This window comes from Stigmatopora argus, chromosome 11 (genome assembly GCF_051989625.1).
Source record: "Stigmatopora argus isolate UIUO_Sarg chromosome 11, RoL_Sarg_1.0, whole genome shotgun sequence".
In the NCBI taxonomy this organism is placed as follows: domain Eukaryota; kingdom Metazoa; phylum Chordata; class Actinopteri; order Syngnathiformes; family Syngnathidae; genus Stigmatopora; species Stigmatopora argus.
The window spans coordinates 14,605,797-14,624,127 of record NC_135397.1 but is presented as its reverse complement, the minus strand read 5'-3'; the positions used below and the strand labels follow the sequence as shown (position 1 = coordinate 14,624,127).

Below are 18,331 nucleotides of genomic sequence, written 5' to 3'. Positions count from 1 at the left end.
GTTTTAAACTCCAGAGGGAGAAGTCCTCTTATACATAGGATTAGTTTTAAACTCCAGAGGGAGAAGTCCTCTTTTTCGTTTCACTTCCTTTCATTTTTTAAATGTGTAAAATGCATGATCGTGTGTTTGTGTAGAATATCCACACATTGCATCAGTTCTTCTTTCACTTCTGTTTTTAGTAGCTGTGCTCTCTTTTTGTGTTAAAAGTCCTTTTTAACAAAATGGTTCAATGATTAAAATCCAACAACATGTAACTTAAGTTGGAATTTTTAACAATTATGGTACATTTTACTTCTCAAAGTAAACACTGCTTAGCAGTTTTTTCCCCCAGTTTCAATTAGGTCAGTTATATATTGCCCTATATTTTTGCAACGGTTACAACGCAGTGAAATGCTAGAGCATGGAATCAATTTTTTTTTTAAAAATCCTCAAACGAAATTGCTAGCAGAAAATAAAAAAATCATCTGCTTGTCGTGTCCAGTACCTTAGTACCGTCATTCAACACAAAACGTCTGCAATCTTTATTTTTATGGACAGTGGACCAACTTCATTGAAGTGTATTGTCACGAATGTACTAAGGCGGTGTTTCCCAACCTTTTTGGTACTGCAGCATACTTTTTGCATTGAAAAAATCTCAAGGCACACTACCATCTGAAAATCTACTAATTAAAAACTATGTTGCCTATATTAACAATTTAATGTTATCATGAAAGTTGTAACACCAGGAATGGAATAAACCCTGAAAATTATTCCAAAATCAAAATTTTTCACAGCGACCAAATGTCACCAAAAGTTGATGTCTACGGACCCCAAACAACTTTAGGTTCAAGTGATGTAAAAATAAGTAATGTAACGTTTTAAATCTCATCATTATGACTTTTTCTCGCTATTTAACCTAAATCTCCTAATTTTACGCAAAAAGCAATGTTGTGCTCACACAGACGCATTGCCAAAAGTTGATGTCCTTGAAACAAACAACTTCCGGTTTACGTAACGTAAAATCAAGAGAATCTTGTAACATAATGAGTTTTTTAAATAATAATAATATAGGCTTTGTCATCATCATTGACTCGACAAAAAGCCTAATTGTCATCATACCCAGCTGCGTATGATGAAATTGGTAGAGCTTCTCCACAAGGTGCGCTTTCCCGGCAAAAGTCCAGTAAAAAATCCCAGTATTATTTAAATCTTCTAACATGCAAAGAGCAGTTTTGTGCTCAAACAGATTTAACGTCGACAAAAGTTGAAGCCCTCGAAACCAAACAACATTCGGTTGATGTTACATAAAAATAAGCAACAAAATGACTTCATCTTCTAATATTACGATTTGTATCTTGTTATAGTACAATCTATGATTTAATGTATGTCATATTTTGATTTTACTGTTATCCCTGGGCTTGTATTGTTTTTTTCTGGGCATTCAGGGTCCTCCCACTTTTCAACAACATGCATAGTAGGCTGGTTCAGCACTCTAAATTGCCCCAAATTATGAGGGTGTTTGTGAATAGTTGTCTGTCTCCTTATGCCCTGCGATTGGTTTGCAACCATTTTATGGTGTCCCCCGCGTACTGCCCATAGTTAGCTAGGATAGGCTTCATCACCCCCACAACCCTTGTGATAAGTGGTACGGAAAATGAATAAATGAATACATAGCTTTTTTAAAATAATAAAACATGAATAATACATGTTTTAAAAAGTAATTCAAATAATGAAAAGAAAAACAGAGGATGGTTTAAAAAGAAAATATTGCATCCAAGTTCAAATGCTTTGTACGTCTATCACTGTCAATGGGACTGAAACATGATCATTCACTGATAGCCTTCTCAATTCAGATGGATTGGAAATCTTTCAAATGGAATTCTAGTTCCACGCAGTCTATTAAAACTTTTTCCTTAGCTTGTCCCCCCTCCCCAAAGAAAACCCACAGTCAGTCATGTGCTTCTTGTAGAACAGGATATGACTCGTGTTGTCTATATTTAGCCTAAGGTGTTGACTGTGGGTGATGCTCATACTCCAAACAGCAACAGATGGAGATGTTGGAAACCATCAAGGCAGGCAGCTTTCTCAAATGGCCAAAGTGTCTTGAAAAATTAATTTGGTCACTTAGTAGAAGTAGTCCAAGTATTAAACGCCTTTATCAGTGCCGTAGTGGGAAAATAAACCTCTAAAACAGAGACTTGATGTGCAACATATTACCCCTACCCCACTTAAAACACTCCCAAACTATTATAAACAGGTTTTCCCATGGACAGTTTGTATTATTCGGGGAATTATGAAGTCACGGCGCACCACCCAACCCCCACGGCAAGGCACAAACCTCACAGACAAAATACTTCAAAAGAGTCCTTCCCTGTAGATTGACAAAGAGGACTAGTGTCAGCCTCCTGGCCGTGCCTTCCTGTCAATTCCTTATAGATGTGATAAAATTGGAATGATCCCATACACCCTTCCTATTTGAATGCAAATCTTCAAAAGGTTTCTGCAGCAACGCTGCTTGTTGTTCCGTCCTGCTTCCTGTTGGCGGTCCCTGGGGATTGGGAATTGTTTAGCTGAGCCCCAGTTCAGAGGACGACACCAGGGACCGGATGTTGCAGTGTTTGCTCAGAAACCCATCAAACTGGTTCCCCAATGACTGATCCTCCACTCCTGGCAAATACTAAGGAAAATTGTAAGTTTTACAATGTGGAAACCATAATAATCGCAGAAAATGGTGGTAAAACACACATTCGCCATTGACGTCCATCGCTGTCTTTTCCAGGGGAACTCACCTCCCTGGCCCGGTTGTAATGTCTGAAAAGCTCCAGTATTTGTATTTAATCAATAAATGCTGCTAGGAAGTGGATTTTACCCCATTTTAGTGCAATTTTTGCCGTTTCTCGTAAAGATGTATATGGACGTATCGACGTTCATCGCTGTCGTTTTCCCGGGGAAATGATACTCCGGGCCTTGTTCTGATGTCTAAAAAGCTCCAGTATTTGTATTTAATCAATAAATGCGGTTTTCGGCTTGATTTTACCCCATTTTCGGGCAATGTTTGCCTGTACGCCATTGACATTCATCACTGTCTTTTCCCGGGGAAATGATACTCCGGGCCCGGTTCTGATGTCTAAAAAGCTCCAGTATTTGTATTTAATCAATAAATGCTGTTTTCGGGTGGATTTTACCCCATTTTCGGGCAATGTTTGCCGGTACGCCATTGACGTTCATCGCTGTCTTTTCCCGGGAAAATCACCCCCCTGGCCCGGTTGTAATGTCTGAAAAGCTCCAGTATTTGTATTTATTCATTAAATGCTGCTAGGAAGTGGATTTTACCCCATTTTTGTGCATTGATTTATTGATTATTTTTTGTGTCTCAGCTGTAGCTGCAGTCGAGGTTTTATAGCCATAAAATAGTTTTTGATGGTTGGATTGATTCGTTGAAGGCGCTACGAGAAAATGCACGGACCGCCACTGATATACAGTGTCAGCACTGTATGGTTACTCATGAAAAGGCTTTAAACACTTTGCTTGTAATCTTGGGACCTCACAGAAAATATTTTAAATTGTACTGACTTCTTCTATTGGTTCTCTCACGTTAATCAGTGACCTGGTTTTCAATCACCAGGATTGGATTGGATTTGAGCAAGCTGAATTCCAAGTATTTAAGCTTCCTAAATTCCAGAAGAGGACATTGACCGAATAGTTTAGTCGCCAATTTACTGATTAATCAGTAGTGTCCCTTTCCATGAAAAGGACTAGCGTTGACGTTGTCAGTGTCCTTGCATTATGGGAACCATTATAAGAGTCATCAATTCTCCTAATTCTTGTGCTTTTTCCAACTGCGCTGCCATTACCTGTGTTGTTTTTTCTTCCAGTTTGAAAGTCACTTGACAGGACCATTCCTTTCCTCCCAACGTCCTATTGACTCCTTTCGTCCCACTGGGTGGAACCAATTATGGGGTAAACAAAGTTTGGCAACATTGCAACGTGACCAGGACCAGCTCGGCAGCATAGGTAAGAAATGTAATAAACAGCAATAGATGTGTAATATGTTTGAAGTGGAAGGTCTGGCAAAAAATGAGCATGTTTCAGTGCCATTGAAGTCGATAGATGTCCACTCCAATGACAGTAAATAAGTGAAGGCGGTGTTCCTTCCTGGGCCTAGCTTTTCAGCAGTGAAAATTAGAGTATGCTGATTTCATTTTAAACAGCTTATATTTTAGACCAAAAGTAATTTCGATCATTTTTCAAAATTCCATTCATTTACCTGTCAACTGCTCTGTACACAAAACAATTATAGTAAATAATTCTTTATTTCCAGACAAGCCATTTTTCATTCACAAAAAAAGTACTGTATATTCTGACCTAGTTGAATGGGATGGATCAGCTTCCCGGCCCGATTTCGGAGGTATGTGTAACGAGTGCACGCCGGTCCGTTTTATGTCGTTGAAACCTCCTTCCTGATGCCTTCGAGACCCCTCACCATCATGGACTCAGATTCACGGAATTTCCTAATCTACCTTTGTTGGTATTTTCTTTCTGATTTCTACTAAAGTGAGCCTCGTTGCCGAGTTTCTTAACGTTCACTACAACACCTTCTCTGAAACAGTTTCACAAAGACTTAAAATGTTTTGCGCAAGATCCCCCCTAATGCTGTTAATTTGCAATGTATGTCATGACAGACATTTTGTGGTTTAAGCAGAAGTGGTACTAAAACCAGTGACTTTGATTTCACAAAGTCAGAAGTCAGTTGCGGGGTTGTCTGATCATCACATTACCTTTTAATGCTCACAGATCAGCTGTGAGGAAAGTGTATACAATTGTTTGCAATAAATTATTTAGTAGGATATGTATTAAATAACTCTGATTTCCTCCCACATTCCAAAAACATACATGGTAGGCTGATTAGACACTCTAAATTGCCCCCAAGTATGAGTGTGAGTGTGCATGGTTGTCCACATGGTAGGCTGATTAGACACTCTAAATTGCCCCTAAGTATGAGTGTGAGTGTGCATGGTTGTCCGTCTCCTTGTGCCCTGCGATCGGCTGGCGACCGATCCAGGTTGTCCCCTGCCTCTGGCCCGGAATCAGCTGGGATGGACTCAAGCACCCCCCGCGACCCTAATGAGGATAAAGCGGTTCAGGAAATTAGAGATGTACAAAATATTAAAGTATGTCAAAATATTACTCCTATTTTTGTTAGATACAAATCAATTGCCAGATTATTTCATAAAATATTTTTCAAAAGTCACTTAAAATTATAAATATTTTATTTGATTAAAATGCAATTATTTAATCCATTATTCATTCAAGTAGATTATATACAAAATATTAATGACTATGTAATATTTCTCCCTTCTCCTTCACAAAATACAATTTACAATAAATGAACATTAAAAACGCAACTTTTTTTTTACAATAATAAAACCTAGCCTTTTTTAAAGGCATCAATAAGCATATGAATCTGAACCACATTTGCTAATGACTGCTGTTGCCTGTATTAAACAGTATACCAACTGCAAAAAATAGACCACACATACAGTGGTACTTCTGCTTAGGAAATTAATTTGTTTCATAACTTGAATTTTCCCTAAGCAGTTTCCTTTTACATGTTAATGTCCGACTCGTTCCAAGGTCCCCATTGCTATCTAATACAGTTATTTTTTTTTTTTAAGTATACTAATTTTATATAAAATGTGAGAGCCAAAAAAATATTTATTAAGCCATTAAACAAGACGTGCAAAGACATTTTCCGTTGGGGTGGAAGTTTGAGTGCGTAGTGAACAGAAGTTGGTGATTGGTGAGCACGACTCGTTAAACACCTTGGTAAAAGAGGCAGCTTCTCTTTTTCACCCTCACCGCGAATAAATTTCCTGTGGCCTACGATGAAAAACTGAGAATATAGTTGCCTCAAGCACAAGCGGAAAAACTTGCGTGTTTGAACTTCATGACGAATGAGGGTCGAAAACACAGAAAAAGCATCACGAGGATGCAGCTCCCTTCTAGCCAAGCCTACCATGCATGTTTTTGAAATGTGGGAGGAAACTGGAGTACCCACAGAAAGCCCACGCAGGCTTGGGGAGAACATGCAAACTCCGCACAGGTGGATCAACCTGGATTTCAACGCAGGACCCCACAGCTGTGAGGCCGACGTGCTAACCACTCAAGCCGTCGGGCCACCTCCTTTACGCCATTGCAGAATAAAAATTGGGATGCTTCAGGTGTATCAGATAAGATGAGTGATGAGTGAGTGAGCTTCATATGTATTTATGTTTCGAGGGACATTTGAATTTTTCATATTTTGTATTTCATAACTTGAATTTCTTTTGAATCAGGGACAATTGTTCCCGTTGAGGCTTTACATATCATAAATATTTCTTATGTAGAGGTACTACTATATATTGTATACATACAAAAAAAAACGGTGAGGAATTTATCAATGATATATGAAGACTACTCTTATAATAAATCAACATGAACAGGTGAAGAAGAAGGCTGAGGGGTGATCACCTGCCCCTCCTTTTGAGGCGAGAGCTCCCTTATATTGATGTTGCCGGCCAAAGTGTGATTAAATTGCCACTGTTCAACATGAGTGAAGCTGGGGATGTTGCACACTTTTTAACAAGTTGTAGGTCTGCTTTTTTTGGACTAACTCCATGCTCCTTGTTCTCCCCAGAGTCTTTTTCTTTTTTCTTTTTGTGCGTGTGTTCTGGGAAAGGGAAGGTAATTATCCCGCAGGGAAGAGGAGGAGCTTGTTTGTTTGTCTCACTGAAGGCCTGTCTTAAGGGCAAATGTCACACTTAGAAACGTACATAGTTTCTTTTGAAACAACAAGAGTCTTGTAGCTGTTGTGCTACGCCAACTCGGCTTTACAAAGGTTGCAGACGACACCCTTGTCTTTTGTTTTAGTTTTAAAAATACATCCATACTTTGTACTTGCTTGTCTATATTTTTGTCCGTTTCAATAAGCCGAGGTCTTCCTCGCCGCCCGAGAACTGGTAGCCCGAGTCTCCACCATTTTAGCTGTGTATGTGTTGGCACGTTTCGATGTATTTATGTTGTTAACAGTGGATTGTATGTTGTGCTAGTTGACACATTTACTTTATTGATGACATGAACTAGCCATGTAGACACTAGACAGCTCTAACTCACAGTAACACACACTCATAGACATTTTAGGTGTCGGGAAAGGAACTAATGCCGTGTTTGATCTTTCGTTAAACATCAACCAGAATTTGGATTCCTGTTGTTCCCGACTGACAACAAAGCAAAGGTTAAAAGATTAATCTTTAAAAGGCGATTCAATTGTTTTATTGTGTTTAATTTGGACAGCTTACCAAACATGAGGCCTTTGTGTGTGTGTCCCTGTAGATTGGCCAAACATACAGTGGTGCAAATAAGTATTTAGTCAACCACCAATTGTGCAAGTTCTCCTACTTGAAAAGATTAGAGAGGCCTGTAATTGTCAACATGGGTAAACCTCAACCATGAGAGACAGAATGTGGAAAAAAAACCAGAAAGTCAGTTTGATTTTTAAAGAATTTATTTGCAAATCATGGTGGAAAATAAGTATTTGGTCAATACCAAAAGTTCATCTCAATACTTTGTTATGTAGCCTTTGTTGGCAATAACAGAGGTCAAACGTTTTCTGTAACTCTTCACAAGCTTTTCATACACTGTTGCTGGTATTTTGGCCCATTCCTCCATGCAGATCTCCTCTAGAGCAGTGATGTTTTGGGGCTGTCGTTGGGCAACACGGACTTTCAACTCCCTCTACATTTTTTCTATGGGGTTGAGAGCTGGAGACTGGCTAGGCCACTCCAGGACCTTGAAATCCTTCTTACGAAGCCACTCCTTTGTTGCTCTGGCTGTGTGTTTGGGATCATTGTCATGCTGAAAGACCCAGCCACGTCTCGCTCACTGCACTTGTTATCATTTTGACGGAACGGGGTTAGATCTTGCATGGAGACCCAGATCAAGGGAGATTACCAGTGGTCTTGTATGTCTTCGATTTTCTAATAATTGCTCCCACAGTTGATTTCTTTACACCAAGCGTTTTACCTATTGCAGATTCAGTCTTCCCCGCCTGGTGCAGGTCTACAATTTTGTCTCCGGTGTCCTTCGACAGCTCTTTGGTCTTGGCTAGAGTGGAGTTGGAGTGTGAGAGACTGAGGTTGTGGACAGATGTCTTTTATACCGATAATGAGTTAAAACAGATGCTATTAATACAGGTAACAAGTAGAGACCTCGTTAGAAGTTAGACCTCTTTGACAGCCAGAAATCTTGCTTGTTTGTAGGTGACCAAATACTTAATTTCCACTCTAATTTGGAAATAAATTCTTTAAAAATCAAACAGTGATTTTCAGTTTTTTTTTTTCCACATTCTGTCTCTCATGGTTGAGGTTTTACCCATGTTGACAATTACAGGCCTTTAATCTTTTCAAGTAGGAGAACTTGCACAATTGTCGGTTGACTAAATACTTATTTGCCCCACTGTAGGTTATACAACATAGCAGCGCATCTCAACACAATTGAGATCTTCAGACTTCTAGTTATTTATTGATTTGTAGCGGAGTTTGGTCGGACTAAGTCTGCACAAACAGATCCGTTTGGCATTTGGCCATTAGTGATAGAGGGAGAAATGAAGACGTTTTGCCTGACTGAAATAAGAACAACAAAAATACTTTTTAAAATCATCATATTTCATATACTCTTCTATAATCCTTATAAAGCGTGATTTATGTGTGTATGTATTCTATGTATGTATGTATGCATGTATGCATGTATGTACTATGAAGACCCGAATAATCGTATGCCTACGATTATTTTTTTCAACTCAAATTTTCGCATGCCTACGATTCTTATTCGGGTGCCTACGATTATTAATTTTTGCCTCAATTAAGTCCGTGCAGCAGCAACATTGTTCTATGTCATTAACTTTCTACGTGTAAAGCACACGTGCTGTTTTTACTAACGTACTAGTACTAGTAAGAACGTGCAATTGCCACTGGTAGAGTTGCAATATACATAATTACAATGTCATACCTGTCAACCTGGGCCAATTCCTCCCCGTATTAATGATTGGAATTCCCCGTATTAAGCAATAGAAAACCGTACAAATGCAACACGGCACATATTTACTCACATAGGGTGCACGTAAAAGTGTTATGGTCGCGCCGCGTTGTCGTGACGCGACCGTGAATGTATTCGGACCCAAGCGCTATGACTCATAGCTGCTTAAATAACAAAACAGGAAATGATTTAATCATTTCCTGTTTCGTGTGAAATGGGAATGCGTGTGCGCATAGTATGTAATCGATCATCATGACTTTAATTTGTAGCTAATTGTGGAATTTAATCATATTATTTTGTTTCATGCTACTAGTAAACTGTTGATTAAAATAATAATGATTGTCCTTGTTATGATTTTATAATAAATATTCCATCATAGCTTTAATTCTATGCATCGAATCTGTTTAGACACTAATTATCTCGTGCCTACTAATATTCATTATTTTTGGAATTTTCCACTGCCTACTATTATTCCGGTGCCTACTATTATTAATTCATTTGGAATTTTCCACTCCCTACTATTATTCCAGTGCCTACTATTATTCGGGTCTTCATAGTATGGATGTATGGATGGATGTATGGATGTATGGATGTATGGATGTATGGATGTATGGATGCATGGATGTAAAGATTCTCTCGCTACGTTTGTCCAAACCGTGCAACGTAGACAGTTGGATTTTTTTTATGGTGGCCAGAAACGGCTGTCGGATCCTAATAGACGAGTGATTGAATTTCTTTACCGTCTCGAGCTTTGAGCTCGAGTATTATCGATGAGTATGCCTGACCTGAAATATGTCAGCTTGCTGCTCTCTTGAGCTGTTGAAAATATAAGGTGTTAATAATAGTATTAAATTAATAATTAATAAATGGAATGTGTTATAGAAAAACCAAAAGGTGTTCGTTAAACAGAAGGTAATTACCTATCCTTTCTGTCAATTTGGTGCCAATACGTCAAATTGCTTGGGAGCTAATGAAGATATTAGGTGCTAATAACAGTAATAAATTAATAATTCATAAATGGAGTTGGTTGTTGAAAAAAACTAAAAGGTGTTCGTTAAACAGAAGGTAATTACCTATCTTTTCTGTAAATTTCGTGTCACTCTCTCAAATGGCTTGGGAGCTTTATAGGTGTGTGCGTGTGTTTGTGCTTGTGTGTGTTAAGATTCTTTCGCTACGTTTGCCTAAACCAGGGGTCACCAAACTACGGCCCGCCGGCACATTTGGACCGGCCCTCTGAACAATACCAGAGACGCTATCGGATTTTTTTCCTATTTGGCCTTGAAGACTGGGACGTTTTATTCTTGTGTTTGGTTCATTGCACCCCCGCTGAGCCCACAAATCATCCCAGTGAAGCGGGGCTTCGCATTGCTTCTTTGGTGACACGCGCGGGGAGAGTGTTTCCCTTTGATGCATGCGGGCACGTCCACCGTTGCATGCACGAGCAGTGTTACCGAGACATCTGGACGAGCGCAGGTGAGGGCGGAGCCCTGGGACCATCGCGGACTATTCAAGCATATAAAAACTGTGCAACCTGTTTGAGAACGGAAAAATGGCGAAAAAGAAAGGTAAGAGAAAAATTGATTCAGAATGCAGGGTATTTAACCTGGAGTGGACAAACGATTATTTTTTGGTTCAATGCAAAGAAAAGGCTGTTTGTCTCATTTGTCAAGAGACGGTGGCGGTATTCAAAGAATACAATCTTTGCCGACACTATGAATCCCGTCACAAAGACAAGTACGATAGCTTGCAAGGCCAAATACGAGCAGACAAACTCTCAAAGCGAAAAAGTGGACTACTATCTCAGCAGAACCAGGCATCCATTCGGGCCAGCTTTCGGGTTGCTAAATTGATAGCAAGCAGCGGTAAGCCTTTCACTGACTGAGAGTTTGTTAAGAAATGTATGGATACTGTCGCGGAGGAGGTGTGTCCCGAGAAAAAAGATGCATTTAATGCCGTAAGTCTGTCGGTGAGTACAATGACCAGACGCGTTGAAGAAATCGGGAGTAATGTATATGCCCAGCTGCGGCAGAAGACGAAAGAATTTGACTTTTTCATTAGCACTGGATGAAAGCACGGACGTGCAAGACACAGCGCAACTGCTCATTTTTATTCGTGGAGTTAGCGCAAACTTTGAGATTTGCGAGGATCTGGCAGCCCTCCAAAGTCTCAAAGGGACTACAACAGGAGAGGATATTTTTGACAAAGTGTGCCAAACCATGGAGAAGTTGGACCTGGACTGGTCAAAGCTAGCTAGCATCACGACTGACGGGGCTCCTAGCATGGTGGCCGAAACTCGCGGTCTAATAATGGGACGCATGAACCGTGAGTTGGAAAAAAGGGGTCTCACTGCCCCGCTACGAGTCCACTGCCGAATTCACCAGCAAGCACTGCTGCAAAATGTTGACGTGGGATTCTGTAATGACGGTTGTGGTGTCGTGCATAAACTTCAGAGCAAAGGGAGAAGATTGTGCATGGCACAACATAAAGTTAATGTTCCATGGCTTTTTTTTTCTATGAAGAACCCAGAGAGAGTTAATTATTTATTATTTATTTCATAAATAGTGTTATTTATTTCCTGTTTTTTCTGTGAAGAACTCAGAGAGGGTTATTTAGTTATTATTTATTTCATTAATAGTGTTATTTGTTTCCTGACTTTTTTTCTGTAAAGAACCTGGAAAGGGTTATTTGGTTGTGTGGCTTTCTGGAAAACAATAAATTTTTTAAGCTCCCCTACGATCGTCACACATTCTGTTACAAACTGACACTGGCCCCCCATCAGAGAAGGGAAAAGTTATGTGGCCCTCACAGGAAAAAGTTTGGGGACCCATGGTCTAAACCAGGGGTGTCAAACTCATTTCGCATCGTGGGCCACATACGGCCTAGGGAGCTGTCAAGTGGGCCGGACCATTAAAATTATACTATGCTCTCCTATAAATAACCAAAATATCATGTCTTTCCTTTGTTTTGGTGTAAAGAAGCACAAGAACATTAGGAAAATATTGAAATTTAATGAACTATCCTTTTACAAAACATTTCATGAAACACCTCATATTTCCTTAGACAAATGTGCAATTTACTTTTATCATTCACAAATATGCATTGCAACTGATCCCACTGATTGTACAAAGGCACAAAACTTTAATTGGTACTGAAAAATATAGTAATGCACTTTAAGATTAAATGAGACTTTTAAAGAAAGGAATTTTTAAACCACTTACACATACGCATATAAAATCTAAATGTAATCCCTGCGTGCACTTTACAAACTAAGGAGAGTGATTTTAAATGTGTAATGAAGAAAGTGTTCGCCTGTCCTGTAAATCTGTAAACTTCATACATGAAACATACATACACATACAATACATACTGAAAATTTATGGAGTTGTATGAACAGTAGAATTCCATCACACAACTTTTGTTTTGAAGCTGCTGACTAACATTAAAGTGCACATTTTTTAAATCACCACAGTAAGAATTCATCTTCACAGAGCTGTATTCTTTCAATGCAAACAGTATCTAAGGCAGCATTTTAAAGGTGTTAGTCTAGTCTGGACTTCTATTTGTTCCTGAAACTTGGGATCTTTTGGCCTGTACAAGTGCATCAACACCAGGGGTCATGTCCTGACTAGCTGTCACTTTCAGAATGTCATTTAAGTGCTTGTTTGTGAGCCTTGAACAGTGATGCGGCTTGTCTTCTACTCTGATGGAAAGAGTGCGCCCCTTAGCGGATAATCCATGAATTGCAGCGAATTAAAAATATTAATTCCATGTCTTTTATGCATTTTTTCCACTTTCAAATTATCCTGTGGGCCTGATCGAACCTCCTTGGGGGCCGGTTCCGGCCCGCGGGCCGTATGTTTGACACCCCTGGTCTAAACTGTGCAACGTAGAGAGTTGAAATTTTTTATGGTGGCCAGAAACGGCACTCGGATCCTAATAGGGCAGTGGCGGGCCGTCAGGGCCTTCAAGGCCTTCTCTGCTGGCCTAAGAAATATCTGAATCATATTATATTTTGTCCATCAATACTTATTATTCCAAATGGTCTGTTAGCTTCCTTTCATTGCTTTTCCCCCTGGTTGCACTGCTTCCAGATGTGTGTTTTCATATTGAAGCATTTAACCAATCACATTTCAGCCATTATTTGTTGCCAGATCAGATCTGCCTCAAAGCCTTCACAATCAGTTCTTGTGGGCTCTGCTGCATTAAACTAGACTTGCTTTTAACCAATCAGATTTGATTTCGAGTTGGCAACCCCACAATGATTTTTCATAGGCGTTAGCATTTTGCTGGCTGGGACATGTCATTGCTTTCACAAACTATGATTGGCTAGTAGGCAGGCCAAAGCAGCCAGAGATCGCAAACTCCACCCACATGGCCGACAGTGGCAAAAACAAATGGATTCTGTTGCAGATTTCTCTCACAAAGCTATTTTCCAGACTGACTTTTGCAGAAAAAAATGGACATCATTAAGAAAGGGCGGTCAACTCCGAAGCTAGCAAGCCTGTTACAGCCGGGAAAATGGTGTGTGCAGCACTTTCAGTGTGCTAACTTAGCTCCACAAGCAAATAGTATATTGTTGTTTGGATTTAAAGCCATTTTCAAAACGGACTATGCCAGAAATATGACAGGACAGGCTCGACTTTTTCATCATTAGCTTCGATGGTGATAGGAAAGAAGGAAGAAAGAAAGGAGGATGGATATTGTGTAAAAAGGATTTTTGGTGAGTAAAATATTATTCCTAAATAATATTTCAATTGTGGGCCAAGTTCTGATATCTGAAAAGCTCCAGTGTTTGTATTTAAGCTCCAGTGTTTGTATTTAATCACAAAATGCTGCTAGGAAGTGGATTTTACCCCAGTTTAATTTTTGGCGTTTCACCATTGACGTCCATCGCTGTCTTTTCTCGGGAAAAATCACCCCCTGGCCTGGTTGTAATGTCTCAAAAGCTCCAGTATTTGTATTCAATCAATAAATGATGCTAGGAAGTGGATTTTACCTAATTTTAGTATTTTAGTGCATTCTTTGTCATTTCACGTATGGACGTATCGACGTTCATCGCTGTCTTTTTCCCGGGGAAATGATACTCCGGGCCCGGTTCTGATGTCTAAAAAGCTCCAGTATTTGTATTTAATCAATAAATGCTGTTTTCGGCTGGATTTTACCTGATTTTTGGGCAATGTTTGCCCATACGCCATTGACGTTCATCGCTGTCTTTTCCCGGGAAAATCACCCCCTGGCCTGGTTTTAATGTCTGAAAAGCTCCAGTATTTGTATTTAATCATGAAATGCTGCTAGGAAGTGGATTTTACCCCATTTTTGTGCATTAATTTATTGATTATTTTTATGTGTTGCAGCTGTAGCTGCAGTAGAGGTTTTATAGCCATAAAATAGTTTTTGAGGGTTGGATTGATGCGTTGAAGGCGCTACCAGAAAATGCACCGCCCGCCACTGTAATAGGGGAGCGTGAATTTAATTTCTTCACCTTCTTTAAGTGTGTAAACTCTTTTATTTGTTAAAGAACCATTTTTCAAAAGAGATGTTTTTTAATAGCGCAACAATTGTCTTTTGGTTGTAAACAAGCAGCCTGCTTGTTTCTTATAAAGTAAGGTAACATAGTAATTCCTTTCATATTTGAGGAGGAAAGTAATTCATTTACACAGAATTTTGATTTGAAACAAAGATGAGTTATCGTGATTATTATCGATATCAGGAATTCTTTTTTATCGTGATGACAATTTATTCATATCGCCCAGCTCTAGCTTTTCTTCTGATATTCCGGGTTCCGGCCAAATCCCAAAAACATGCGTGGATTGTGGATGCCTGGGCTCAATTGTCGGCCAGCACTGTTGTTCGAGCTTTCGACAAAGCTGGGATGAAATTCCCGGAATACCCCGGCAACAACTCTTACTCTGACAGTGTGATGGAGCATAGCATGTTGAACGATGAACTTGCCCACTTGGCCAAACTCTATATATCAGATACAGGAGATGAAAAGTTTGATGGTTTTGTAGATGTTTAAATGCTCTACCTTTTATTAACGTGTGTACCTTTACCTCAATAAAGTATGATCAAACTTAGTTTTGCTCATGCTGCAATTGGCCGAGGTTGACAGGGATGAGAACTTGCCATGCCAGTCCCTAAGACATGGGCCCTCGTGGTGACATTTCTTAAGGAGCTCGGGCAGCAACTGGAAACTGCCACATTGTCTGCTTTCATTTTTCCACGTTAGTTTTTCAAGTCTTGATTCATTGGTTCCAGAACTTTTTTCGTCACTTGAGCATTTCGTAAGGAGAGCAGTACTTTATATGTAAATTCTCTCATTCGTTCCATGGTCCTCACAAAACTACCAACTAAACCCTTTATAATTAGTCAGTGTCCCAATTTTGTATGAAAGATGTGAGAAACACACAAAAAAGTGACAAAATTATTTAAAAAAATATTAGTCTTAGAATGAATAAGAAGCATACAAAATCTATCTGTGTTGAAGCATAATGTGCGACGCGCATTTCCCTATGACCCGATGGCGTCAGAAAGCCGTCCACTTTGTAGTACATTTTAGACTTTTACGTGTGCCCTGTGTGAGAAAATATTGACAGAAGAACAACAGCAATTTGTGTCTGAACTGTCCCCCAACATGGCAGAAAAATTCAAGAGAATGTTTTGGCAAACTCGCTCTGCACTGACAAGTCTGCAGAAATGGAGAAGAGTGCTTGGAAGGAACTCCCAGTGATCCTTATAATAATAATAATAATAATAATAATAATAATCGGACATAGGCCATGTCGTCATTATCAACAACACAAAAAAACCTACTTGTCATCACACCCAGAAACTGCGTGTGACGAAATTGGTGGTGCTTCTCCATAAGCTGCGTTTACTCGGCAAAAGACCTAAATAAGTGCAAGTTACGGACTTGTAATTTGGCATTCTGCTGTTGTGGATACAGGTCGCTTACCTCTCGCTTACCTCTCACTGTCTTCCACTTACCTTACTTCAGTCAGCTAGTAGGAGGCAGATCACCACCCAAACATCTTTCCATATTACCGCAGAAGGGAATGTGTGTTATGTTACCGCAAGTTTAGATTTCTGATGGATGTGGGGAAAAAACTCCTTAAGCCTATTTGTCCGTGCTTTGTGGGACCTATAGCGTCTGCCAGAGGGCAGCAGCTGGAACAGACTGTGACCAGGGTGGTAAGGGTCCCCTATGATGTTCTTGGCTCTGCTGAGGTAACGAGGGCTGGCAATGTCTTCCAGTGAGGGCAGAGAGCAGCCGACAATCCTCTGGGCAGTGTTAATCACTTTCTGCATGGCCTTTTTGTCTGCCCCCGTGCTTCCAGCGTATCACACTGTGATGCCGTACGCCAGGATGCTCTCTACAGTGGTTCTATAGAAGGTTATCAGAAGCTTGGTGCCCAAGTTGTTCTTTCTAAGTACCCTGAGGAAATGGAGTCATTTCTGAGCCTTCTTCACCACTGCCGTGATGTTTGTAGACCATGAGACCCAATGCAGGTCAGAAGATCAGAACGCTGATTGACTTGGCGTCTGACATGAATTACATTACCCACAGCACTGCCAAGAGAATCAACCTCAGAAGTGAGATCACTCTATTTGTCCATGGCGTTGGGGGAATGGTCCTGAGAGTAAAGACAAAAAGGTATCAACTTCGAGTGAGAATCAACATACCCACAGGGACTGAGAAAGCCCATGAACTCACCTGTTATGGCTTGGAAGAAATAACCAAAGTACAAAAAACTATCAAACCTGAAGAACTGAAAAGGTTCTTTCCCGATGCCAGCTAAAAGGCTTAAGATTGGTTCAGAAGATCGAAAATGATTTGTAACATGCAGAAAGACCAAAGCCATAAAATGCCAACAAATCATGAGTGACCTTCCATCCGAGCTAATAATACCAGCCAGACCATTTCAGAGCGCAACAGTGGATCTGTTTGGCCCTTACCAAGTGCAGGATGAGGTGAAGAACAAATCAAGACTCAAAGTATAGGGTCCAGTCTTCTGCTGCATGGCATCCCAAGCGCTACACACGCGTCGTAAATGACCTGTCATCTGAGGGTTTCCTGTTGGCCTACAAGAGATTCACAGCGTTGAGGGGACACCCAAAGAAAATATGGTCAGGCCCAGGAAAAAACTTTGTGGGTGCCAAGCCTGCCCTCAAAGAACGGTATATCTTCCTGAAGAAGCTGCAAGCATCCAAAGTTGAGGATGAAACCTCAACACATGGAACAGAATGGAACTGGAAACTCCACACTGCTGACTCCCCTCACGGAAAAGCTGCCGAGGCTGCTGTACGCACAGTGAAACGCACTTCGAAGAAATTTCCTGAATACGGGATAAAATAAAGTTCTAACCTAACCTAAACTAAACCTGGGAGGAGATGGGTGCTTCACATGGAGTGGGTTCCAAACCTTCCTCTACATGGCTGCTAACCTGGCCAACGAAAAACCAATTGATGCCAGAACTCAAGGCCGCGAGGAGTGTGTAGACTACATCAGCCCAAACTCTCCTGCTGGGAAGAACAGGACCCAAGGGAGATGTAGGAAGCTTTGACCGTCAAGGATACCCATACAAAAGACTAAGAGCCATTCAGACTGAAGTTGACTGGTTTTTGAAGAAGTGGAGTCAACTGGCGGGACCTAATTTGTTCATCCGAAGCAAGTGGCACACAACAAACAGAAATGTAGCCACAGGAGATATCGTCTGGCTGGCCGACCAAAATGCTTCGAGGGGCCAGTATAAATTTGTGGCAAGGAACAGACTGTAAATTACCTAGCCTAGCGGTTCGAGCTCTCCCCGTCCTGCAGTCTGGTAATAAACTTATTTCCTTCAAATTGGTCTCACTCTTTCTGTGCCTGCTCCTGAAAATATTGGTCAGCTGTTTTACAGACCCAACACAGGTATGTAAGAGACAATTTTGAAACATGGATACTGGTTGTTGTTAGTCAGCCAGATTTCGTAAGTTGCATTTTTTTCATATCTCGAGACACTCATTTGCATATAAAAAGCTTTCGTAACCTGAAAATTTCACATTATCTATAGGCATTTGTAAGTAGAGGTACGACTGTATTTGGGAGGATTGTCTATAATGCGACTAAAATAGCCATGCCTTAATAGAGCAATCCTCGGTTTTATTTTGAGATTTTTGGGTTATTTTAGGCAGTTTCTCGATTCATACCTGATGGAATACAAGAAACAGACGTTTCAGTCCTCCTTAGAAAAATGAAAATTGGAAGGTCTATCAATCATGAAGGAAGATTTAAGCCAGG

At 40.2% G+C, this 18,331-nt stretch overlaps 1 protein-coding gene across 2 annotated transcripts in view; it reads left to right on the top strand.

Moving 5' to 3' along the window:
• The window catches only part of b3gnt2b (UDP-GlcNAc:betaGal beta-1,3-N-acetylglucosaminyltransferase 2b), a 32,907-nt gene that overhangs the window by 10,847 nt on the left and 3,729 nt on the right, over window positions 1-18,331 (top strand). For both annotated transcript variants that reach the window (XM_077613644.1, XM_077613643.1), the window contains exon 3: window positions 3,855-3,993. The gene's annotated coding sequence lies outside the window, so the exon portion shown is untranslated. The remainder of the gene's footprint in view (window positions 1-3,854; window positions 3,994-18,331) is intronic.